The sequence below is a fragment of the Salvelinus alpinus genome, chromosome 23 (assembly GCF_045679555.1).
Source record: "Salvelinus alpinus chromosome 23, SLU_Salpinus.1, whole genome shotgun sequence".
Classification (NCBI taxonomy): domain Eukaryota; kingdom Metazoa; phylum Chordata; class Actinopteri; order Salmoniformes; family Salmonidae; genus Salvelinus; species Salvelinus alpinus.
Genome location: NC_092108.1, coordinates 7,610,238 through 7,622,542, shown reverse-complemented (window position 1 = coordinate 7,622,542; position 12,305 = coordinate 7,610,238).

Genomic DNA, 12,305 nt, shown 5'->3' with positions numbered 1-12,305 from the left:
CACTTAGGTTGGAGTGATTAAAACTTGTTTTAATCAGTCAGGACGTTAAAGCTTGGTCGCAAATGGGTCTTCCAAGTGGACAATGACCCCAAGCATACTTCTAAAGTTGTGGCAAAATGGCTTAAGGACAACAAAGTGAAGGTATTGGAGTGGCCATCACAAAGCCCTGACCTCAATCCTATAGAACATTTGTGGGCAGAACTGAAAAAGCATGTGCGAGAAAGGAGATCTACAAACCTGACTCAGTTACACCAGCTCTTTCGGTAGGAATGGGCCAAAATTCACTTCTTGTGGGAAGCTTGTTGAAACCTATCCAAAATGTTTGACCCAGGTTAAACAATTTAAAGGCAATGCTACCAAATAATAACTGAGTGTATGTAAACTTCTGACCCACTGGGAATGTGATGAAAGAAATAAAAGCTGAAATAAATAATTACTATTATTCTGACATTTCCCAGTTTTAAAATAAAGTGGTGATCATAACTGACCTTAGACAGGGAATTTTGACTAGGATTAAATGTCAGGAATTGTGAAAAACTGAGTTTAAATGTATTTGACTAAGGTGTATGTAAACTTCCGACTTCGACTGTATGTAGCCTGATTTTTCACGTTCTTATTGTGTTATTACCATTGCACCATATCATGTAGACAAAGAGGTCTATGTGCTCTATGTGTTAGCATATGTGCGCCATGGATTTATGACATGGGGGGTTAAGAGACATTATAAACTGGGTGGTTCGAGCCCTGAATTCTGATTGGCTGACAGCTGTGGTATATCAGACCGTATACCACTGGTATGACAAAACATGTATTTTTACTGCCCTAATTACATTGGTGCCAGTTTATAATAGCAATAAGGTGCCTTGAGGGTTTGTGGTATAGAGGACTTGTGGTATTTTGCCAATATACCACGGCTAAGGGCTGTATTTAGGCACTGCACGTTGCGTCATGCGTAAGAACAGTCCTTAGCCGTGGTATGTTGGCCATGGGGCGGCAGCGTAGCCTAGTGGTTAGAGCATTGGACTAGTAACCGAAAGGTGGAAAGATCAAATCCCTGAGCTGACAACGTACAAATCTGTCGTTCTGCCCCTGAACAAGGCACCCACTGTTCCTAGGCTCAACTGTTCTAGTTCTTACTGACTTGCCTCGTTAAATAAAGGTTCAAATAAAATATACTCTATACACCCTCTCAGGCCTTATTGCTTAAATAGACATAGTTGTTTTTTGGTACGATTTTATTTCTGATCCTTTTTTTTACAATACAAAGCATCCAAACGACATCCTGAGCCTGCCTGCCGTCCTGTACCTTTTCCCCACCTTTCTGTGTTACCGACCTTTGCCTGTCCTGACGCTGAGCCTGCCTGCCGTCCTGTACCTTTTCCCCACCTTTCTGGATTACCGACCTTTGCCTGTCCTGATGCTGAGCCTGCCTGCCGTTCTGTACCTTTTCCCCACCTTTCTGGGTTACCGACCTTTGCCTGTCCTGACGCTGAGCCTGCCTGCCGTCCTGTACCTTTGCCCCACCTTTCTGGGTTACCGACCTTTGCCTGTCCTGACGCTGAGCCTGCCTGCCGTCCTGTACCTTTGCCCCACCTATCTGGATTACTGACCCCTGCCTGCCCTTGAACTGTCTTTTGCCTGACCCTGTTTGATTAATAAACTGTTGTTATTTCAACGTTGTCTGCATCTGGGTCTAACCTGAAACGTGATAGGATGTTTGTGCGAGTCTGTGTGACTCTAAAATTTGGACTCATGAGATCAAAGGACTGATTTCCACCGGTCTAATCCATTGCTCGTGTTTCTTGGCCCAAGCAAGTCTCTTATTCTTATTGGTGCCCTTTAGTAGTGGTTTCTTCGCAGCAAGTTGACCACGAAGGCCTGATTCATGCAGTCTCTTCTGAATATTTGATGTTGAGATGTGTATGTTACTTGAACTCTGTGAAGCATTTATTTGGGCTGCAATTTCTGAGGCTGGTAACTGTAATGAATTTATCCTCAGCAGCAGAGGTAACTCTGGCTCTTCTTTCCCTGTGGCGGTCCTCATGAGAGACAGTTTCATTATAGCACTTTCAAAGAAATGTTCAAAGTTCTTGAAATGTTCTGGATTAACTGACCTTCATGTCTGAAAGTAATGATGGACTGCTGTTTCTCTTTGCTTATTTGAGCTGTTCTTGCCATAATACAGACTTGGTATTTTCTCAAAAATCAAATCAAAATCAAATCAAATGTATTTATATAGCCCTTCTTACATCAGCTGATATATCAAAGTGCTGTACAGAAACCCAGCCTAAAACCCCAAATAGCAAGCAATGCAGGTGTAGAAGCACGGTGGCTAGGAAAAACTCCTGAGAAAGGCCAAAACCTAGGAAGAAACCTAGAGAGGAACCAGGCTATGAGGGGTGGCCAGTCCTCTTCTGGCTGTGCCGGGTGGAGATTATAACAGAACATGGCCAAGATGTTCAAATGTTCATAAATGACCAGCATGGTCAAATAATAATAATCACAGTGGTTGTCGAGGGTGCAACAAGTCAGCACCTCAGGAGTAAGTGTCAGTTGGCTTTTCATAGCCGATCATTGAGAGTATCTCTACCGCTCCTGCTGTCTCTAGAGAGTTGAAAACAGCAGGTCTGGGACAGGTAGCACGTCCGGTGAACAGGTCAGGGTTCCATAGCCGCAGGCAGAAGAGTTGAAACTGGAGCAGCAGCACGGCCAGGTGGACTGGGGACAGCAAGGAGTCATCATGCCAGGTAGTCCAGAGGCATGGTCCTAGGGCTCAGGTCCTCCGAGAGAGAGAAAGAAAGAGAGAAAGAGAGAATTAGAGAGAGCATACTTAAATTCACACAGGACACTGGATAAGACAGGAGAAATACTCCAGATATAACAGACTGACCCTAGCCCCCCGACACATAAACTACTGCAGCATAATTACTGGAGGCTGAGACAGGAGGGGTCAGGAGACATTGTGGCCCCATCCGCTGATACCCCCGGACAGGGCCAAACAGGCAGGATATAACCCCACCCACTTTGCCAAAGCACAGCCCCCACACCACTTGAGGGATCACTTCAACCACCAACTTACCATCCTGAGACAAGGCCCGAGTATAGCCCACAAAGATCTCCGCCACGGCACAACCTAAGGGGGGGAGGGCGCCAACCCAGACAGGAAGACCACGTCACCAAATAGGGCTATCTTCTGTATACCACCCCTACCTTGTCACAACACAACTGATTGGCTCAAATGCATTAAGAAGGAAAGAAATTCCACAAATTAACTTTTAACAAGGCACACCTGTTCATTGAAATGCATTTCAGGTGACTACCTCGTGAAGTTGGTTGAGATAATGCCAGGAGTGTGCAAAGCTGTCATCAAGGAAAAGGGTGGCTACTTTGAAAAATCTCATATTATAAAATCTATTTGGATTTGTTTAACACTTTTTTGGTTACCTCATAATTCCATATGTGTAATTTCATAGTTCTGACGTCTTCACTATTATTCTACAATGTAGAAAATAGTAAAAAATAAAGAAAAACCCTGGAATGAGTAGGTGTGTCCAAACCTTTGACTGTTACTGTACATGCTGTATTTGAATTGTCTTTTCATTGTCCACGTAGTCCGTTGGCATCGGCCACATCTATCGTTACTTCATAGAGAAGAACAGTTATTTGCGGAAAGTATAGTATAGATTGTATTGGGTGGAGGGGGAAAGGACATTGTCTCAATTTACGCTAAGCTGGTCTCAGGCATCACTGTATGTAGCCTAGTGTCTCATCTTTATTTCCTACGTTGACCTCTTCTCAGAGCAGGTGGTATCTCCTCCTTCAACTGGGAAGGTTTCTGAGGAGGTTTCTTGTAGCTTGATTAGGGCTTCGGCGGCGCTTTTGAATTCAATCCTTTGCGTGCCCTTCCATACCCACCACACTGCCGGGAAGCAGAGTTGAGATTTGATTTGTTTTCTTTTCAGTAACTGTCTGATTGGAATGTACTCCTTGCGGGGGGGGGGGGGGGGGGGGGTTCTTAGCCTAGCAGACAGGTCCTGGACGAATCGAATGGACTGGCCGTGGATTTTGATCTCCTTTCCCCCTGTACCTTCAGAATGTTGACTTTGGTCTGATAGTTCCGCAGCTTGAAGATTACCATGCGAGAATATTTAGCGTTATTCTGTTTCACCGGCAATCCTATGGCATCGTTCCAGATCTTTTGGTGAAATATCCAAACGTCAACTTCCTCTGATATCAACTTGAGCACGTAGCTCGAAAGGTCCCCTTTGTCCTCGTCTTCCGGTAAGGACAATGTTGTCATGTTGATTTTGTGTCATTCTGTTTTTTTTTGTTTCCAGATGGCTAATTTTGTTTTTTCTTGTTTATGCACACTCCTTGTATGTGCACGTCTGACACGATAGACTGTCTTTTAGAGGAAATCTACTTTTTTAACAACAGAAGTTGCATTTTTATCTATTTTCTTCTCCTGGATATCCTTTAGCTGTTCATAACTCTGGTTTGCATCTCCAAGTTACTCCTGGTCTTTTCCTCTGCGGGAAGCCATGGCTTGTTGGAGTTGTGCCACTGTGCCACTTTATCAACAGATCGAGCGGTCAGTTATGTACAACATCGAACCACTCTCTCCCAGTTGCTAGGGGATATATCGATCTATTGATCTTAGAGGCTAGAATTTGAACTTTGTTGTCTGGCTTTTACATATATAACCACAGTTTTAGTTGATACAAAAAAAGAGCTACTCACTCCCGATGCGTCCTATCAGTACACGCATGCACCTTTCTTATATAATGATATTTGATATCACTATCTCATGTAGCCGACTGCCACAGCAGTGGAGATGGGTTAACAAGGCATAGGTGCTCAACAGGTTTGAGTATGTTCCCTATGGATTTATGACGGGGGGGCTTGAGAGACAATAGATATTGTGTCACCTTGCAATGCAGAATAGAATATCCCAAAAAACATTGTGATAAATAAACATAGTGTTTATTGTGTTTTGGGCTAATGTGAAAACATAAACCCACCAATGATCCTGTTCATAGAGGTTTATGACAAGTGATCATTCAATAAAGTAATGTTTAACTATTTACTCATTAGATAACTGTCAATTTGGCCCACCTGGAACAGGGGTGTGTCGCCAAATTTGTTTTTGGGAATACGAATCAGGACACCAGAGTTTATGTGGGCAGCAAAATCCCTGAGGCCGCAAAAGCAAACTAATGGCTCCTCATCATCATTACGTTCCTCCATTTCATTTTTTTTCTTCTTGTAATTCCCCCCCCCCCGCCTTTATCTCCCCAATTTCGTGATTACGATCTTGTCTCATTGCTGCAACTCCCCAATGGGCTCGGGAGAGACAAAGGTTGAGTCATGTGTCCTCCGAAACATGACCCGCCAAGCCGTACTTCTTACCACCCGCTCACTTAATTAACCCGGAAGCCAGCTGCACCAATGTGTGTTCAACTGACGACGGACGGAAGTACTGATGCCCGATGTCAGCCTGCAGGTGCCCGGCCTGCCACAGGAGTCGTGGGTGAACAGGGAGTACAAGAGGGAACTAAGCACGCACCCCTTGAGGGGCCCCAGTGTTGAGGATCAGCATGGCAGATGTGTTGTTGCCTATCCTTACCACCTGGGGGGCGGCCCATGAGGAAGTCCAGAATCCAGTTGCAGAGGGAGGTGTTTAATCCCAGGGCCCTTAGCTTAGTGATGAGCTTTGTGGGCACTATGGTGTTGAATACCGAACTGTAGTCAATGAACAGTATTCTCAATTAGGTGTTACTTTTGTCCAGGTGGGAAAGGGCAGAGTGGAGTGGAATAGAGATGGCGTCATCTGTGAATCTGTTGGGGCGGTATGCAAATTGGAGTGAGTCTAGAGTTTCCGTGATGATGGTGTTGATGTGAAGCATGACCAGCCTTTCAAAGCACTTCATGGCTATCGACGTGAGTGCTATGGGGAGGTAATCATTTAGGCAGGTTACCTTTGCTTTCTTGGCCACAGGGACTATGGTGGTCTGCTTGAAACATGTAGGTATTACAAACTCGGTCAGGGAGAGGTTGAAAATGTCAGTGAAGACACTTGCCAGTTGGTCCATGCACGCTTTGAGTACATGTCCTGGTAATCCGTCTGACCCTGCGGCTTTGTGAATGTTGACCTATTTAAAGGTCTTGCTCACATCGGCTATGGAGAACGTGATCACACAGTCGTCTGGGAACAGCTGGTGCTCTCGTGCATGCTTCAGTGTTGCTTGCCTCAAAGCGAGCATAAAAGGCATTCAGCTCGTCTGGTAGGCTCATGTCACTGGGCAGCTCACAGCTGGTTTTCCCTTTGTAGTCCGTAATAGTTTGCAAGCCCTGCCACATACGACGAGTGTCAGAGCCAGTGTAGTAGGATACAATCTTTGTCCTGTATTGACACTTTGCCTGTTTGATGGTTCGTCTGAGGGCATAGCGAGATTTCTTATAAGCATCCGGATTAGTGTCCTGCTCCTTGAAAGCGGCAGCTTCAACCTTTAGTTCGGTGCGGATGTTGCCTGTAATCCATGGCTTCTGGTTGGGATATGTACGTACAGTCACTGTGGGGACGACATCGTCACTAGTGTTACAGGATTACCAGTATTACCAGTGTTACTAGTGTTACCAGTGTTACCAGTGTTACCAGTATTACCAGTGTTACCAGTATTACCAGTATTACCAGTGTTACCAGTGTTACCAGTGTTACCAGTATTACAGTGTCACCAGTGTTACCAGTGTTACCAGTGTTACCAGTATTACAGTATCACCAGTGTTACCAGTAGTACAGTATTACCAGTGTTACTAGTGTTACCAGTATTACCAGTGTTACTAGTGTTACCAGTATTACCAGTGTTACTAGTGTTACCAGTGTTACTAGTGTTACCAGTGTTACCAGTGTTACCAGTGTTACCAGTATTACCAGTATTACCAGTGTTACTAGTGTTACCAGTGTTACCAGTGTTACCAGTGTTACCAGTGTTACCAGTATTACCAGTGTTACCAGTGTTACTAGTGTTACTAGTGTTACCAGTGTTACCAGTGTTACCAGTGTTACCAGTGTTACCAGTATTACCAGTATTACCAGTGTTACCAGTGTTACCAGTATTACAGTGTCACCAGTGTTACCAGTGTTACCAGTGTTACCAGTGTTACCAGTATCACCAGTGTTACCAGTAGTACAGTATTACCAGTGTTACCAGTATTACCAGTATTACCAGTGTCACCAGTGTTACCAGTATCACCAGTATTACCAGTGTCACCAGTGTTACCAGTATCACCAGTATTACCAGTGTCACCAGTGTTACCAGTGTTACCAGTATTACCAGTGTTACCAGTGTCATCAGTGTCAGCAGTGTCACCAGTGTTACCAGTATTACCAGTATTACCAATATTACCAGTGTTACCAGTATTACCAGTGTTACAGTATCACCAGTGTTACCAGTGTCATCAGTGTCATCAGTGTCACCAGTGTTACCAGTATTACCAATATTACCAGTGTTACCAGTATTACCAGTGTTACCAGTGTTACAGTATCACCAGTGTTACCAGTGTTACCAGTATCACCAGTATCACCAGTGTTACCAGTGTTACCAGTATTACCAGTGTTACCAGTTTTACCAGTGTTTCCCAAAGCTTCTTATTCATTCCCCCTGAGCTCAAACCAGTTACACCTGGGCATATTGGTACCTCAAGGGGGCTGGGGGAGGTGGTTGTTTTCTCCCGGTTGCTGCGACAACGTGGTCCTGATGCGGTCTCTCGGCAACGGATGAAAATAAGCGTCCAACCCTCTGTGGGAAGAGGAGTGGTCCCCTGATTGGGACACTGTGATTGGGTGAAACCCTCCTAGTTCCTTTTCGTACAGGGAGTAGAGACAGACACAGTGAAGTACTGTGACACACTTGTTCATCACAAACACTTTGGGGAATAGGAGAGTACAAACCCCTAAAAACAAGTCATTTGACTTGATGACGATGGTAGGTCATGCAGTCTGGATGCAGAAGAAGTCATGGTCTCTGATAATAATAGAGCATTGGAATTCCACTTACAACAAACTTGTCAACATACGTTTTAACATTCTGCTTTAAAACAAAAAAACATGTTGTTATATGGGTTCCTCCTTGCCCTTTTGTGAACAGAGAGGAGAGCTGTGTGAATGAGTGAGTGAAATAGAGAGAGAGAGAGAGAGAGAGAGAGAGTGAGAGAGCTCAGTCACTTGGCACATGACAGGACGGGTAAGTAGAGAGAAGCTGGGCTAAGCCACTCACTCTGGAGCTATTAGGCCCATTTCAGAGAGAGACGAAATCATGTACATAAAACTTCATTTTAGTCACGGCTACAGCCACAGCACGCACACAGACAGCCATGTTAGAACTCGACTTCCTCTCTGATCTGTCGCTGTTACAAACCTAGTCAAATGGTGTTGTGGTACTTCTATATATAAAAAGAAAAATGCAGACAATCTTAGGAGTGTCACAGCTGACAATAAAAAAATAATAATTACAGTTAAGTTTAGTAAAGAGAGGGAAGTATATCTGATTCAAGGAAACACCGTATATTTAATTGCAATAATAATAAAGAATTCTGTGAAATCTGAAAACGCTTAATCAAATTAAGAGTGTTTTCGCTGTGGTCCATCTGTTGGTGTCGGTGTTGGCTGTTGCTAGCTTTCAGAAGAGAAGGGACTTTTCTATGATCAATTTAAAATACACTTTCTTTCATTGCAGTCTCAGAAGCTGATATAAATGCAATTATTTTTGTCACTGAGCCCAATATCTGTAAACTCTCTCAACACTTCACATCCAGAAACAAAAAACAAAAACACCAAGGTTAGCTAAAATGGCTGAGCTTGATAAAAAAAAAAAGCAGAGTAGAGAAAATGGTGCTTTTATACAGTCCAGAGCTAAAACCTGAGAGAGAGAGATAGAGAGAGAGAAAGAGAGAGAGATGGAGGGATTTACTTAGTCATGGTGGGCAAACAGTGCCCAGATGGTCTGGCGAGGCACTATCTAATTACTTGTAGCATGGTTTCCCCAGCTGTGTCAGCAAGTCAGACACTGTTGCTGTCTTCTGGAAGAGTACTGCCACCATCTGGACACAGAGTTTTAATACAGGCAATAATACACACTTGTGGTCAATAGGCTGAAATGACTTGGGGCAGATTTTTTATTTCTTTTATTTAACTAGGCAAGTCAGTTATGAACAAATTCTTATTTACAACGACGGCCAAACCTTGACGACACTGGGCCAATTGTGCACCACCCTATGGGACTCCCAATCACAGCCGGATGTGATACGACCTGGATTCAAACCAGGGACTGTAGTGACGCCTCTTGCACTGCGATGCAGTGTCTTAGACCGCTGCACCACTCGGGAGTGATCCTAAAGACAGTTATCTGATGGTTGAGCTGGGTTTACATTTATGCAAAGCAATTATTTTATGTATTTTATGTAATAGATAAATGCTCTGAAAATCTGTATTTAGTTGCTGTTCTATTCAGATGTTTGTCAATATAGTGCTAGAACTTTTCAGCCTTCCAAACACCTATTGTGACACAAAAGTTATTTTGGGGGGGTTTGTGACATCACTTTGTGTTGACGCTGCAACTCTGAGTGAATAGACACTACGGCCACTGCAAACCCCCTTTTTGTGGCCACTAGGTGCACCTCTCAGGTGTGGTTTGCTCTGAGAAATTTACAGAGGCAGACCATGGCATCTCCTGATATCCAACGTTGACATACTGAATGTGAAACTAGCTCCATCGTTTGACTTTTAGTCCAACTTTCTATAGAGTGGTGCATTATGGTGAGGGAGTGAGTCTGGACGGGAATCAACATTAGAAGTGAGATGTGAAAATGGTTTACAAGTGCCTGCTTCTCTCCTTGTTCATCTTCTTCTTGGCATTTCAAAGCAATATCCTCATGGACTGGAATAATGAAAAAGTTGCCTTGGAGTTTCTTAGCATGTTCTGTAACGTCAGTTCACTGAAGATAGAACTCAGAACAGACATAAGTGAAGACTTGATTCATGACAAATGGATGGAGTCCATCTGGAACATTCTCAGAATACACAAAGTTGAAGCACTGAGGACAGATGATGAAAGTATAGTCTATTACATTATGATGTGTATCAAGGTGGCCTTGTTGTCTAGAAGTCCTGCCATCCCAGACCATCCAGATATCCGACACAGAACAACCTCCTGGACAAACACCAACCAGTCCAGAGGCTTTTTTCTGTCTTCTATGGGATCACGTGGACTCTTCGTCTTGTTGGTCATCATCATTCCAGCTTGCATTTGGAAGGTAAAATTGAGCATAATACAATTGGTATAATTTGCTTTAACTTCTATTTTTCTTGATATGAATTGATGAGATCCTTTGTGTTAAAGTCCTTCAAAGCTTATTCATTATCAGGCCATTCTCTTGTTTCTCTTATAAGATCTACCCGAGGTGGAGGAGTACAGAAACAGACCCAGAAGCAAGACATCAGGGCAAAGAGACTCCACCTACACCTCCACCTGAACAACTGGTCGTATCCCAGTCTGACCTGGAAGGGATGCTGGCGATGCTGCAGAGCATTCAAGGTCACCTCGATCGCCTGGAGAAAAGGTGTCGGAGTATCAGGAGGCCACGGACGAGAGAGAAGAAGAGGAGGGTGATCCGGCTCATGAGTCAAACTGAGTCCTCTTCGCCCTCTTCGTGAACATCACATGGGAAAGACACACTGCAAGATCAAGTGGTAGCAGGCAGTGTTGTGGCGAGGGGAAAAGGCCTGCACAGAAAGTGGATAAAAACATCTGACTCTATAACTTATTTCAATTTTAATGGCAATAGATGACAGTTCAAAGTAAATAGCTGATAATGTACTAGGGATATGAGAGAACTCAGTTACCCATAAACATAGAATGAGGAAGTAGAGTTATTGGTTTTGGATTTCTCCCCGAACAAGATTTGCACCTCATTTTGGAACTTTGAGGGTTTATGACATATCCCCCTCTAGTAATTTAATAGGATCTCTATGCCCATAAACCACAATCATGACTAGAATGGATCCAGCTTTTGTCAAATTAACGTCAATAGTTGCATTTTAGCTAACCCTAACCATTTTCCTAACCTTAGCCTAATTCTCCTAACCTGCAATGTTAATTATCCTAACCTGCTGGGTAAGTTTTCCTAACCTTTGTTAATTATCCTAACCTGCTAGGTAAGTTTTCCTAACCTTTGTTAATTATCCTAACCTGCTGCGTAAGTTCTATCTGCTACAGAAAGTCAAATCTGACGTTTAATTTGACTAAAGCTGGATCTCTTCTAGCCATCACCATAAACCACATTATAAACTGGGTGGTTCGAGCCCTGAATGCTGATTGGCTGACAGCCGTGGTATATCAGACCATATACCACAGATATGACAAAACATGTATTTTTACTGCACTAATTTAGTTGGTAACCAGTTTATAATAAGCACTAAGGCACTTTGGGGGTTTGTGGTATATGGCCAATATACCAAGTCTAAGGCTCGTTGCGTTGCGTTGTGCTAAGAACTGCCCTTAGCTGTAGTATATTGGCCATTTACCACACCCCCTCCGGCCTATTGCTTAATAAGTAGACACACTGGAAGCTCGTGTAGTTTATTTTGGTTGAGGGAATAGAAAAGCTTCTCGGTAGCTACTGACAAAGAAGAACATCAAGACGAGGCAGCTGCAGAGGAGGGAAAAAGAGAGGCAGAGGAGGTCTAAGAATCCATTTGTGGTTTCAGGGTGGGTGAAAACAGAGTTGGGTGCTGTGGAATGGGTGAGGTAACCAGAAGTGGTCTTGTGATAATTGTTTGTGTTTCTACTCGTCAGAGGGAATAGGTGTTCCGCGTTAAAAGAATGGGGACAAGAGAGGTGAATTGTTTTGCTTTCAAGGAAAGGGAGCCATTGAGAGGAGTAATTACTGGTAAATGTGAAAGTTTACCAACTGAAAGGGAAGATTCCCGGTGTTTGTGATACTCGTCATTTGGTGCGACACAGACAGGGTGGCGTGAGTGGTGAAACAGAAGAGTCATTGTCTGTCCTTTTAAGTTTTGATGTTGAGTCTTTGCCCGACAAAGTGATGTTAGGATATATAAGTTATCCCATATGAGCTTTTGTGCTGAATACATTACGTTGTTACAGGTGTCAAGCTTTTGGGCATGTGGCAGCAGTGTGTAGGAGGGAGATTCCTAGGTGTGAGATGTGTGCAGCAGGGCATGAGACAAAGGAATGTGTAGCATTGGGGAAAGTAGCGGAATGTGTTAATTGTAGGGATGCCCATGG